Source organism: Gnatocerus cornutus, chromosome 2, assembly GCF_029298725.1.
Source record: "Gnatocerus cornutus isolate USDA-ARS CGAHR chromosome 2, icGnaCorn1.1, whole genome shotgun sequence".
Taxonomy (NCBI): domain Eukaryota; kingdom Metazoa; phylum Arthropoda; class Insecta; order Coleoptera; family Tenebrionidae; genus Gnatocerus; species Gnatocerus cornutus.
Window position 1 is genome coordinate 3,914,522 of NC_142234.1, and position 15,515 is coordinate 3,930,036.

The following is a 15,515-nucleotide window of genomic DNA, read 5'->3' on the forward strand; positions in this document are numbered from 1 at the left end:
AATCTTTAATTAAAACTTTAATGATATCAAGCTGTGTTCTTAAAATCGAAAAAAACAAAAAATAACGAAAAACTTTTTTATTTTTAATTTTGCAAAAAATGTCAAAGGAATGAAATTTGTTTCTTAACTCAAACCAATTTCCACTATTTGATTGACCTATTAACTGTTTTAGCACATAGTTCAATTCTAACTCGTAATTCTTTAAGAATATTTCGAATTTTCATTTTTTTTTCCAATTTTTTAATATTTACACATTATTGGGTAAATTTTCTTTAACGCACTAATTGATATTGTGAATCCACAGCCTGCTATTATTTAAATACGATTACAAAATTTAATAAACAAAAATAATAAAAAAAATCATTTTAAGAGTACAAACTAATAATTTTGAAATTTTAATTGCAGATTTTGAAATAAGCAAAAAGTGTTATGTATTTCTTTGTCATTTTTTTGTAAAATAGAAAATAAACTTTTTTTCTCTCTTGTGAACTCAATCCGGGGACATACCTACTGTATACGCGTTGTAAAAATTTAAAACGTTTTTAAATTTTATTGTGTTAGAATTTGAATTACCAACGTTATGAAATTTAATCATTGAAATTTGTAAATTTGTACCCTAAAATAGTAACGTTGTCAAATTTTTTTCGTTTAACATACTTTCATTAGCCTACATAAATGCAGATTTCGTTGTTTTTGCCGCATTAGGAAAATGCTAGAAATACACTGCACTCAAAATTTTATTACGTTTATGGCTTTGACTAAAAAGTCAAAATTTATTTAAAAAAATAGTTTATTATTATTATTAACGTTTGTGAAGAGGTTGCTGTACACCACTTTAAAAGTCAAAGCCATAAACGCACTAAAAGTTTTAGTGCAGTATAGCCGATTGATCAAACACTAGAATTGTTCATTATTGATTCAAACCTTGGTGAAAGATATGTAACATTTTTAGTTCATTCGGTCGTAGATAAAATAGTGTATACAACTCTCATTTAATGGTTATTAAAACACTTGTATTCAATTATAAAATACGTACCTAAGTACCTATGTACAGGGTCCGGCAACACTTGTGTCCACCCCTAAAATCGTCTTTAATTTTAAAGATAAAATTTTGAAAATTTGCATACGCTTATAGTTGACAAGGCTCTAGAAGCTGACACCAAAATTTGTTTTGATATCACGGTTTCTTTGGCGTCGCGACGCCTAAAAAGTTTAATTTTTAGCGATTTTTGGGTTTTTTGAGGTAATATTAGCGAATTCAATTTTTTTCAACATAACTGTAATACAAATATTTGAGTTTTTATTTTAAATCTACTTCAAATGGTGTTTAAAATTTGCGAAAAAAACGCTGTTAGTTTTCAACAAGTCAAGTTAGTTTTCAACATTTTGACGGTGCAGTGACAAACTACGTTTACACCAAAATTTCACAAGTCACTTCATTCACTCTTATGAAGGTCAATTTTGATTAACTCGGGCATTTTGCACTTTATGGACACTAGAAATCGTTAATTAACATCGACAAAGCGACAATTTCGCCAAGTAAGACTTTTGTTACCTTTTAAAACGAACCAAAGAATAGATGTCATTTGTGACACAAGATGTTGACAGATGGGTGTAAACGTAGTTCCCAATTTTGACGTAATAAAATTGGAAACTAACTTGATAAAACAGCATTTTTTCCTCAAATTTTGAATACAATTAACATTAAATCTAAAATGTCAACTGAGATATTTTTAACACATTTATATTGAAAAAAAATTAAATTAAAGGTTCATTTCATAAAACTTCACAATTAGCTAAAAAATACACTTTTAAGGCGTCGCGACGCCAAAACTATAAGTGATAAAAAATACATTTTTGCGTCGGCTTCTAGAGCTTTGTCAACTATGAGTGTATGCAAATTTTCAAAATTTTATCTTTAAAATTAAAGACGATTTTGGGGGTGGACACTAGTGTTGCCGGACCCTGTATATTGTCTTCAGGTTTTTTTTACCCAATATCAGATGCAACTTATTTTAAAAGTCCTAGAATGTGGGGGGGGGGCTTTTATGGTGTCTTTATATTTACATGCCTACAAAATTGTAAAAATGGACTGCGGCCTAAATAAATATACAGGGTCCGGCAACACTTGTGTCCACCCCCAAAATCATCTTTAATTTTAAAGACGAACTTTTGAAAATTTGCATACGCTCACAGTTGACGAAGCTCTAGAAGCTGACAAAAAAATTGTTTTTTATCACGGTTTGTTTAGCGTCGCGACGCCCAAGAAGTCTAATTTTTAGCGATTTTTGAGTTTTTGTGGAAATATTCGCGAATTCAAATTTTTTTCGATATAACTGTAACACAAATATTTGAATTTTTGTTTCATATCAAATCAAATCATATACAAATTTTGTTTAAAATTTGCGAAAAAAACGCTGCTTTATCAAGTTAGTTTTCAAAATTATGACGGCGCAGTGGCAAACTACGTTTACACCAAAATTTCACAAGTCACTTCATTCACTTTTATAAAGGCTAATTTTGATTAACACGGGCATATTGCACTTTATGGACACCACAAATCGTTAATTAACATCGACAAAGCGACAATTTCACCAAGTAAGACTTTTGTTGCAATCTAAAGCGAGCCAAAGAATAGATGTCATTTGTAACACAAGATGTTGACAGATGGGTGTAAACGTAGTTCCCAATTTTGACGTAATGAAATTGAAAACTAACTTGATAAAACAGCATTTTTTTCTCAAATTTTGAAAACAATTTGCATTGAATTTAAAATAACAACTGAGATATTTTAAACATATTTATATTGAAAAAAAATTAAATTAGGGGTTGATATCACAAACCCTCACAGTTACCTAAAAATTACATTTTCAAAGCGTCGCGACGCCAAAACTATCAGTGATAAAAAACAAATTTTTGCGTCAGCTTCTAAAGCTTTGTTAACTGTGAGCGTATGCAAATTTTGAAAGTTTTATCTTTAAAATTGAAGATGATTTTGGGGGTGGACACAAGTGTTGCCGGACCCTGTATAGAATGTTTTTAAAATGCATGCAGGTACAAAAAGAGTGGTAATTCCTTGTCAAAAAAAAGTTTAGTAAAAGTCTGTTTGTTTTCGAGATAAAATTACACAAACATTTCGATAAATTTGCTTGTTCGCCACTGATTTAAAAGTAAACAAAAATCGAGTTGCTGGGGTTAATTTTACCTTATCAGTTTTGGATCGGTTTTTCACTACTTCTAGCATAGCGCAGAACTGTTTTGTACATGCATTTTAAAAACATCCTGTATATTTTCTTTAAATACAGTTCTGCGTTCTGTTGAATCTATAATTAGTAGTTTTTTTTTAATTTATTAGTAGAGCGCTGTAGGCACAAGTTTTACTTTTTATTATTTTTATTTTGATGACCCTTTTTAATTAATTAATTACATTGTGATTAATTAGGCAATTGAAATCAAAAGCAGTAGAAGCTCTTCTTTAAATTTGCGCTGTCATTTTTTCAATCAGATTGCCTAAAAGAATTTAAGGGTGAGTTCTTCGTTACGTGTTTGATTGCGATTCAACCATTTTTAATTTAATTTTTAATCAACTGATCTAACTCAAAGAAGCATGAAACCTTTTATTTTGAAATGGGAAAATGACCTACGAATTTAAGCGTTCAACATCGTGAATTTTCATGAACGTTAAAACCTACTTCAAGTTGAAACATTGCAAGATAGTGGTCAGTAGATCGAATACGTGTTGCGTAATGGCCTCCACTTACTTCCGGTATACAGGGGGCGGCGCTGTTTACATATGTAGAACAGCCCAGCCACATTATCAATCCAAACTCTACATTATAATTGCTGGCGTGTTCTAAACTTGGCCCTTTAATAAATGCTGCGGTAGGAAACAGAGACGCGATATTCAAGTTTTTGTCGGTTTTAATTGATTAAATTATTTCGAATTAGCCGACGAAGCTGGACAATGGGAGAAATAAGAAAGATTTGAGTTTTTCAGGTTTTAATGATCGATGTTTAATGGACGAGTGATACAAATGTGGCGACAGATGTTGATTTTTGATTTTTAATGCGCTGGAAATACCTGAAGGTAGCAACTTGAGTAATTAAGTCTAATTGGGTGCCTCTGGAACGGAACAAAAACTTTGTCTGATGTTAGGGGGATTGTAATGTAAAGTATGAGAATGTTGGCACTGATGATTTTTATTTCACTCCAAACTAATCTAAAGTTATTGGCATTATCGTTATTGTATTAATCCACCCCTCGGCTCTGCAAGTTTTCCCCGCATAAAAGCAACTTTTCAAGTTCCCACTTGTTCCGATAACAGTTTCATTTACAGATTTCAGCATGTCTAACGCCATTCACCTGGCGGTAACAATAGATCCTATTTCTCCAACGTAGAGAGCCATTTTACAAGTGATATCTGATGGAACGGGCTTTTCCGCTTCAGATGTTTCGAACTAGTGTTTGTTCCGTCCTTTTCCAGCAACACCTCGCCTGTGGGAATGCGAGAGATGGAAAATTAGCGTAATGTGAAACTCCAACGGAAAATTTGGCAGAGTGAAGGACAAAGCCGCTGCGACTGGATTTGTTGGCACCCGTGTCGTACAAATGACTGTAGAGGGATGTTGATCAAACTGTGCTTGAGGCTGGGTCGATGTTGGGTTTGCGATTTCTGTGTTACTTTCCAACATTGTTCCGACATTGATTAGGACGGACTTTACAATGCCGAATTACTAGTCGGATTATTTCCAATGATTTTCAAGTTTGGGTTGTACATGTTGCGATACGTGTTTTCGATTCTATTGTTACCATTTTAGAAGATTGTTTTGCGTTGTCAATCCGCAAAATGTTGGTATCATTGGCTGTGTTATCCACAAAAGTTGTTTTTGTTTTGATCACTTTAATTTTTTTAAAGACAGTTTCTAGAGAAGCAAACGAAAATGAAATTTCGCCTCAAATTGTTTCCTATATTTCCATGGATTTTTCATTTAAATTGCGTGGATTATTGGAAAATATAAAAAAGTTGTTGTTGTTTTAATTACTTCATTTTTTTAAAGACATTTTCTAGAGAAGCAAACGAAAATGAAATTTCGCCTCAAATTGTTTCCTCTATTTCCATGGATTTTTCATTTAAATTGCGTGGATTATTGGATAATATAAAAAAGTTGATTTTGTTTTAATTATTTCATTTTTTTTAAAGACATTTTCTAGAGAAGCAAACGAAAATGAAATTTCGCCTCAAATTGTTTCCTCTATTTCCATGGATTTTTCATTTAAATTGCGTGGATTATTGGAAAATATAAAAAAGTTGTTTTTTTTTTAATTACTTCATTTTTTTTAAAGACATTTTCTAGAGAAGCAAACGAAAATAAAATTTTGCCTCAAATTGTTTCCTCTATTTCCATGGATTTTTCATTTAAATTGCGTGGATTATTGGAAAATATAAAAAAGTTGTTTTTGTTTTAATTACTTCAATTTTTCTTAAAGACATTTTCTAGAGAAGCAAACGAAAATGAAATTTCGCCTCAAATTGTTTTCTCTATTTCCATGGATTTTTCATTTAAATTGCGTTATAGGAAAATATAAAAAAATAATTAAAAATAAGCATAATACAAATAGAACTGAAGTACAAGATTGATAAAGTAAAATTTTGAAGAAATTGAACCAGGATAAAAGCGCTCCAAATGTAGCGCAATTGTTCCTTTGGTATTTTTAGCGTCCCAGACATTTTTAGAATTAATGTTACCAACTCCAAATACAATTTACTTAATTATTTTTAGAGTCGCATCTAGTGTCATATAGAGCAGAAATAGCCGTAGACGAATATATAAAAAATGAGCCAACAGCTATTATCTTGCTATTTTTACACTCGTCTGATTGTGTAACAATAAAAGAAAAAACAAAGACTATTTTAACGTTACATTTTTAGTAAATAGCCTCTGAAGCGTTGATTTGAAATTAAAATTGCCTACACCTTGTGAGTTCAATAGCCTTTTAGCCAACAACAAGAAGTTCGTTACCACGGGCTTTTAGACACTATCGCTGATAAATCCGTCAATATCGTGATGCGTTTTAATTTACACTTAACAGATTAATATTAAAGGGAAATAAAACTCAGCTCAAATAAATAGGATCGAATTTTATCGACAAAGAAATGAACAGAATTTCATCGAGGCGTGAACGTCATTTCAAAAATCCTAGCGTCTCTTTCACACTGCAGAAAAGTCGACAGGTATTAGTTCCGTACATGATTTCGAAGAAAGCGAACAAGAAGAACCTATGTCTGGTTTTGTCCTCTCTGACGACAATAAAGACTGGTGTAGTGTTACAATTGCATATGTGGCATGTGAGGACCGCCGAAGCACTTATCCAGAAGATGTCATTTCGGATTTATTCGAGCAGAAAAATGTCAAGTTGGAGTCTTGATGGAGGGTGGCTGAAAAGAAAGATTTCATCTAAAAAAAGGTGACCCAGATAAAGTGGTTTTATAGGAACTTTAATCCGAGATAAAAAGCTTAGTTTATAGAAGTGGACGAAGAATGTTTTTGTGCGTGTTTTATAAGTCGAAATAATATTTATTTACAACCGGAGACGGAAATTATTTCGGGGACAAACTTGGTAAACATGCCGAGTTGCTGAGGGTCCGACGGAATAAAATCATTTATGAAAAAAGCACTTTTCTTGAAACTCAACGCACTGCACGGCATTTTCACTGCACTTTAGGCTAGTTGGAGGAGAACTGGCTCGCGTCGCTCCACGGAAACCTAAATCGCGGTCACCCGTCAAGAATGTTAATCTTATTTGTGATCTTTTAAATCTTCACGGTGTCCGTGGAATGCGCCATCGTCACGAAGAATTCTTCAGCCAATTAGGATCGATAGTGCGGTTACATTTTTGTTTAATTGAATATTTCATATTTTAAATGACTTTTTGTACGATTCGGGTGCTTTATTAGTATCCACCGCTGCATTTCTACGTCGAATAACTCTTTAATTGAATTTTTGTGTTTTTCAACGGTCGGGATAGTTTTTTTTTGGAGTTTTCAACTGCTCAGATACATTGCAGGACGTGTGTGATTCTGCATTAACGGCTAGATGGCGACAGAGGTATTGTTGGAAACGATTGTTTTCGTTCCAGGGTTTTATTTTTGTGGCCGAAATTTGGTATGCAAAACGGGGAAATTATTTTTAAATGTTTTTTCTTGATATGCAATACACAATTTTTTTAATAAATTTTAATTCATAAATAGGAAAAGCACTTTTCTATCTCTATTTCTATGCCATTTCACATCAATACAAATTTGGAAAAGATTTCTATTTTAGCGAATTTAAACATGTTGCACCTGCTGAACAAATTATCCGAAAATTACCGAAAACATGACCACGCTACAATCGATTTACCATAATTCAGAATTTATGGGGCCTCCTGCTAAGTTATAATTATCAATTATTGAGTAGTTTGATTCGAATTATTTCAATCAATTAGTGGGAATATTTATATATTTATTTCATTGCGCTAACATTAAAACTACTAAAATTACAGGTCCGCATTCAAAATACTAGAAATTTTTGGCTCGTCTTGAAAATAAAAATTTCTAAAATCCGCCCTTGTTGCTAAAAAAAATGAGATTTGGTGCAGATAGTCAACAAGTTAAAGATAGTAACCTCTACAAGTTTCATTGCGCTAACATTAAAATTACTATAATTACAGGTCCGAATTCAAAATATTAGAAATTTATGGCCCGTCTTGATAATAAAAATTTCTAAAATCCGTCCTTGTTGTTAAAAAAAATTGAGATTTGGTACAAATAGTCAACAAGATAGACTTAGTAACCTCTCCAAATATCATTCAGCTAACATTAAAACTACTAAAATTGCAGGTCCGCATTCAAAATACTAGAAATTTTTGGCTCGTCTTAAAAATAAAAATTTCTAAAATCCGTCTTTGTAGATAAAAAAATTTGAGATTTGGTACAGATAGTCAACAAGATAGATATAATAACCTCTTCAAATTTCATTGAGCTAACATTAAAACTACTAAAATTACAGGTCCGAATTAAAAATATTAGAAATTTATGGCCCGTCTTGATAATAAAAATTTCTAAAATCCGTCCCTGTTGTTAAAAAAAATGAGATTTGGTACAAATAGTCAACAAGATAGACATAGTAACCTCTCCAAATATTATTCAGCTAACATTAAAACTACTAAAATTACAGGTCCGCATTCAAAATACTAGAAATTTTTGGCCCGTCTTGAAAATAAAAATTTCTAAAATCCGCCCCTGTTGCTAAAAAAAATTGAGATTTGGTGCAGACAGTCAACAAGTTAAAGATAGCAACCTCTACAAGTTTCATTGCGCTAACATCAAAATTACTATAATTACAGGTCCGAATTCAAAATATTAGAAATTTATGGCCCGTCTTGAAAATAAAAATTTCTAAAATCCGTCCCTGTTGTTAAAAAAAATTGAGATTTGGTACAAATAGTCAACAAGATAGACATAGTAACCTCTCCAAATATCATTCACCTAACATTAAAACTACTAAAATTACAGGTCCGCATTCAAAATTCTAGAAATTTTTGGCTCTTCTTGAAAATAAAAATTTCTAAAATCCCTCTCTGTTGTTCAAAAAATTTGAGATTTGGTACAGATAGTCAACAAGATAGATATAGTAACTTCTTCAAATTTCATTAAGCTGACATTAAAACTACTAAAATTACAGGTCCGAATTCAAAATATTAGAAATTTATGGCCCGTCTTGATAATAAAAATTTCTAAAATCCGTCCCTGTTGTTAAAAAAAATTGAGATTTCGTACAAATAGTTAACAATACAGACATAGTAACTTCTCCAAATATCATTCAGCTAACATAAAAACTACTAAAATTGCAGGTCCGCATGCAAAATACTAGAAATTTTTGGCTCGTCTTGAAAATAAAAATTTCTAAAATCCGTCTCTGTTGTTCAAAAAATTTGAGATTTGATACAGATAGTCAACAAGATAGATATAATAACTTATTCGATTTCATTGAGCTAACATTAAAACTAATAAAAGTACAGGTCCGAATTCAAAATATTAGAAATTTATTGCCCGTCTTGATAATAAAAATTTCTAAATTCCGTCCTTGTTGTTAAAAAAATTGAGATTTGGTACAGATATTCAACAAGATAGACGTAGTAACCTCACCAAATATCATTCAGCTAACATAAAAACTACTAAAATTACAGGCCCGCATTCAAAATACTAGAAATTTTTGGCTCTTCTTGAAAATAAAAATTTCTAAAATCCGTCACTGTTGTTCAAAAAATTTGAGATTTGGTACAGATAGTCAACAAGATAGATATAATAACTTCTTCAAATTTCATTAAGCTGACATTAAAACTACTAAAATTACAGGTCCGAATTCAAAATATTAGAAATTTATGGCCCGTCTTGATAATAAAAATTTCTAAAATCCGTCCCTGTTGTTAAAAAAAATTGAGATTTGGTACAAATAGTCAACAATACAGACATAGTAACTTCTCCAAATATCATTCAGCTAACATAAAAACTACTAAAATTGCAGGTCCGCATGCAAAATACTAGAAATTTTTGGCTCGTCTTGAAAATAAAAATTCTAAAATCCGTCGCTGTTGTTCAAAAAATTTGAGATTTGATACAGATAGTCAACAAGATAGATATAATAACTCTTCAAATTTCATTGAGCTAACATTAAAACTTCTAAAATTACAGGTCCAAATTCAAAATACTGCAAATTTTTGGTTCGTCACGAAAATAAAAATTTTTAAAATCCGTTCCTGTTGCTGAATCAAGAAAATTTACTTCTTCCAAATTAAGAAAAAAAAATGGATGCCAATTTAAAATAAGAAAGTTGAATATCGACCAAAAAATACTAAGACATTTAGAAAAACTCTAAATTCATCAGTTTATAGTAAATTAAAAACCATTTAATTTGTTTTTTTAATTTTTGAAATCGGTTCATAAAGAAAAATTCTACAACGCCTGCCGTTTTAAAAAAATCACCCTGTAAAAACTGAGATTAACTAAAAAATTGCATTTGAAGCGTCTGGACTCATTAAACTAGATAAACAAACAATAAAAAACTTTCGTTGTTGGGTAATTAATATTTTGTTAACTTTAGGGTATAGATTAGCGTCTCCCCCAAAGTAATTGAAATTTGTACAATTGAATGTTGAATACGAATGCGATAAGAAACTCTCGAAACAAATAAGCAAACAAAATCTCAGATTAAGTAATTTCCCTCGAAACAGAGCAAACTTAATTAACAAGACATTATAAGTTTAAAACAGTCCTGCAGATGTGATCTGGATTTAGCAGCTCAAAATAGTTATCCAATTATGATTAAAAGGTTAGTAAGAACGTATTAATTAGTTTGCGAGGGTTGCTAATGCACAGCCCTCTCGATATCTATGTAATAAATCACATTAGTCAGCTAATCCTTCGTTGGGAACATTAAGTAGTGTCGCAGGGGGTAAAATACTCTCTCGAACACACACCGATCGTTGTCTTTAAAATTCGACAGAGAGAGTTTTAAAAACGATGCAAATTTTGCAAACAAATATTAAAATTGGGGTCGGTAATCTCTAGATACTGTGTGTAAATGACGTGTAAATTAGAAAAATGGATTAAGTCTCCAGCAGTGGGACCCTCGGGATAAACTATCTATCGCTGGCAACACTCTCACTGTCCTCGGGGGTTTTAATCCCAGTTCGGTGCGGATTTGCGAGATATCCCTATTAAAAATGTGGAGGTTGCAGAGAGGTTTGTTTTGAAAGATACAGAGTACCTGTTTAATGATAAAAAAAAAACAGAAATGAAATTGTGTTTCTCGGAGTTAAACGGAGTAAGATTTTTATAGTAGATTTAGCATATCTGATTATTTTATTACGGCTGTAAACCACTAAACAATTAACACAGAGCACATAACAGCTCATTAGCATCATTAAGCATTCCAACTGTTTGTAAAACGAACCTATAAAATAATGCTCGTAAATTAAAGGAAAGAGAAATAAATTTCAAATACTCGACCGGCTAATTTATGGTAGCACCACCAAACTGATTATGAAAATGTTCGAAAAAATCAATCATTTCTGTATCAGTTGAATCGTGTAACTTTATTTCGAGAATTGGTGTTTGCATCAGGCAAAGCCGGACACAAACATGTTATTACGCTCGAAATAATATCTGGGCAAGCCAATTCCATTAACAAAGAACACGAGACAGTTCAATAAAATCCAATCATAACATGCGTTAGTGAAAAACACAACACGCCGTTGCACAATAAAGGGACATCAGTTGACTTTAGAGAAACGACGACAGATGCTGTAAATAAGTACACAAAGTACTCTACTTTGATTGACGTATTTTCCCGGAGGCCTTTTGCTCATACTATTCAACCCCGCTGAGGTTAGCTACCCTCACATGCAGTTTCTGCTTCTGTCAATCAAACCTGCAATCAGAAAGCCACTTATTTAAGTGCGCTGATGCAAGAGGCGCCTTTTGCGCCCAACGTGTGCCCGACAGCTGATGTGTCAATCTTACACAAATGTAATAAAACAAAGAGACACTCGCCAGAAATATTACTCGCCTTCAATATATTTTTCTACAATACTGAAACAGTTTATTATTAAAAAACGAGTTTGATAAAACGCGTATTAAAACACCAGTTTGGGTTTCCAGCAGTTTGATAAAATTTTAATTGGCCTATTAAATCCAATTTTTTGATACGAAATGACTGTAATAAGGCACTTAAAATTAACCCACTGCAAATTAGAAAAAACAACTTCAGTAAGAAAATAGTTATTTACAGTCGCCTGTAACTTACATTTTACAGCGCGAATTCAGTTTGAAAATGATTGAGCGCTGTAAAATAGTTAACGCACAAGAGTTGTATTAAACTTTTTGGCCGAAAAATTTTAATTTAAATAAAATTAAAGTATTACATATTTAAGTATATTGATTTTTTATTAATTTTAATTTGAGAATTCACATGTTATTATTTTTAAGAATCTTAACAGGTCTAGCAATAGAAAATGAATGGAATACAATGGAAAACAAATACGAGAAAGTTCTCGTAGTGAAATTGTCAGATTGTCATTCTCAGAGGAGCAAAAGTTAAATTTTAGCATTTAATTTTTCTTTGGAGTTTGTATAACGTATTGTGTGTAACCAACTTTAATTGATCAGATTTTTTAAATTTTAATTTTTCATTTTGATTTGATTTAAGAATGAAAACTTTTTAGCGCCCTGTAATAAGATAGTCAAAAATTGTAGGAAGTGTCCTGTAGTAAATTTCCTGAGTTGCATATTTATCTATTGTAAATAAAATATATAAAATATAAAAAAATAAATAAATAAATAAATATAACATAAAAAATGTTTTAAAATTTTTGATTTGACATGAAAATTTCTATAATTAGATTTTTTGGCGCAATCCAAATTTGTACACAAACTTCTGGTAGGTATGTTATGTCAATAAATAACTGAGATATCGGGAAATATCAGTGGCCCATTTTTCCTAAACTACGACATACAGTTTTTTGCAATTTGTCGCTCTTGGGTCTCAAAATTTTAATGGTCGTTTTTTTAGACGAAAAATAGAGCTCAAACGATAAAAGTCTTTTTTTTGACCGCTTTTCCTAAACTATTTGTCATACCGATCTGAAATTTAGCCAAATGATAAATTTGGAGCTGCTCTTTTAATTGCTATAAACTCTAAGACAGTGAACGTCGCATTTGTCTTGAAAAAAGTCCTTGAACATTTTCCCAAAAATTCTTATTAAAATTGATTTCGGTCAATATCTAGTTTATTTGTGAAGCAAACTTGCGTTGTTTTACGCAGAATTTGGCGCTAAATCCAAATCTGTGCTTTTTGATACGTCCACAAATAAGTCATTCCAATTACAATTTCGGGTTGTCGCCAAAGAGCCAACTGGAAATGGAAATTTCTGCTTTACTGAAATGTTTCAAAATTTTCAAACGATTGTTTTCCTTCTTTGAAATCTTTATCTTAAAATTTTCCAAAATTTATTTTTGTTGTTTGTATGATTAGAATATTTTGATTTCTGCGTTTTAAGTAGCTATTTAAATTTGTAGGTCCCGATATCCGAAACTCTGAAAAAACAAAAAAAGATTAATAGCTACAGCTAATATACAGTCGACTCTCGATAATTCGAATACCAAGGAACCTGGCACTAAGTTCGAATTACCAAGTAGTTTGATTTAGCGAAAGTTATGAGTTTCTTTTTAAATTATTTTTTTCAAAGAAGTTTGGACGACGATTCGCCGACTAATTATGTCAAAATACGACTAGAATTTCTAAATACTTCTTAGAAAAATTTGAATTTTTGAGTCGTGAAAATGTCGAATTATTAAACTTTTGTCATCATTTTCTTTGTTCTCACCTTCACGGAAAATTCGTTATAAAGAGTAGTAGATTCACATACATATTTTGTTGGAATTATCCTAGGAACTGAGCGTTTAATTCGAATAATCAGAAAATTCAAAATATCCAGAGTCGACTTTATGTTATAAAAAAAAGTAGTTTCCGAGTGGACGAAATTTGTTTATTCACGTATTTTTTACAGTTTTTTAATTTTGTAGGATTTTCATAAGGAATATAACAAAGGAGTTATTTTTCAATACTCAATAAATCCATTACATCAATTTTGATAACCGTTTCGAAAAAACGATAATTTGCTCAATTTTCTTCAAATTTACTTCAACTATTTTGGCATAAGAAGGTAACACAATGTTTAAGCAAAAGGTTTTTACTGAGTAAAATATACAACTTGTTAGATTTACCAAAAATAATCTCAAATTCAGATCAAACCCACGGTTGTCTGGATTTATTGAGTTTTGAAAAAAAAAACTCCTCAACAAGAGAGCTCGAAATTGTCGGAAAACTACGAGTACTGGAGGTAAAATTTCCTAAAATTTCGAGCATTCGAATTATATTCGTCATAAGAATTTAATGAACTGACAGATTGCGTGGTATTTTCGTGTTGAATTTTTACTAGTGAAATTTCCAGAAAAAGTTTGTTGTGATTGGTTGATTTAAAAAAATAAATGGCTCCGATTGGTCGAATCTATAGGAGTTAAATTCTCACGGAAATTTCAATAGTGAAATTTCCAGAAAAAGTTTGTTGTGGTTGGTTGATTTAAAAAAATAAATGTCGCCGATTGGTCGAATAGGAGTTAAATTCTCATAACATAACGAAACATAAAATTGGCATTTTATTAGTAAAAATTGGAAAAAAAAAATTAAAGGAAAGTCGTCGCTTTATTAGTCATCCCAGTAAATCGCTTCGTCTCTTGTCTCCCATTTCTTAAAAAACCGTTCCCCTTGAAACCCGTGACGATGAATGTTTATTGCTTCAACTATCGATTGCCGTTCCACCGTTCCGATCAAACAGTGCGATACAAGAATAACTGACACCGCGTCTTGAGATAGAATCAAAGAAAGTGAAAGCAGATAGTAAAAAGCCTAATTAAATTTTATAGCTCCTGTCTAGAAAAAGGTCAGAAGAGAACAAGGTGGTTCGAATTCTAAACGTGTTAAAGATATAATAATTAGGTTTTTAAAGAACCAACTGGTGTGATGGTGATGAATGGCCAGAAGACGGCTCGAATTAGACCTATACTGTAATCAAAACGTTCCTATAGGTATAATCAAGTGCTTCCACACATGAACCTGGCAACTGCATAGGTCGGATGCATTAACAGTGGGAACACGTCGAAATTGTGGCCTGAACTCGGCAATTATTCCGAATGATTTAATACCTGAAATTGGTGGATAATAGGGTGCATTTACACGCCGATATACCTCTCAGTTCCGACAGGATTATTGACTGGAATGATGAATGTTTGCATGGGATTTTGCTTATCTTAGAAAAAACTACACAGAGAAAAATGCTCTAGAAATCTGTTGCCCAACGTTAGTGTGATTGTAAATTGTCACAATTTTTCTTACAATTGCGTTAATTGACTTTTTTACAACTTGATTGTGTGAAAATTTTTTGAATTTTAACTCGACAAATTGTGTAAAAATTTTCAAATCAGGTAAGAGACTTGGTGAGTTACAATTTTATGTTTTACTGTAGAACAATTTATGTTTTTTATTTACATAATTTGCCTAATTTAACAATCCACAAAAGTGTTCAAACTTTTTTGACAATGACTGTGAAAAATTGAAAGAAATTTTGGAAACAAAAATAATATCATTAACTGGAATCAGCCAACAAGGTTATTTTTTATGTGCGAACATCCAATCGCATTTATTCCCTTGTTGATTCCAGAAAATTTGCAGTCTAAACAACACGTGTCCTTTTTATAACTTACTGCAGTTTCGTATTTTGATTTTGTTCAGTTGACTAGTTGAGTGCTAGTGGGGTAGAACTTGATGATACAAATAAGTATACTATATTAATACTATTCTCATTACGTTACAATTATGCTTATTGTCTATTCGTAATTTATGTTTTAGATCTCTGA

The 15,515-nt window shown here is 31.6% G+C and overlaps 1 long non-coding RNA gene across 1 annotated transcript; it reads right to left on the bottom strand.

Annotated features, from left to right (window-relative positions):
• Positions 1 to 6,125: 6,125 nt before the first annotated feature.
• LOC148178194 (uncharacterized) lies at positions 6,126 to 6,816 on the bottom strand. Its single transcript, XR_015769646.1, has 2 exons — positions 6,585 to 6,816; positions 6,126 to 6,437 (listed from the first exon to the last, which is right to left on the bottom strand). It is a non-coding gene; the product is annotated as an uncharacterized LOC148178194 (long non-coding RNA).
• Between the last annotated feature and the right edge of the window lie 8,699 nt (positions 6,817 to 15,515).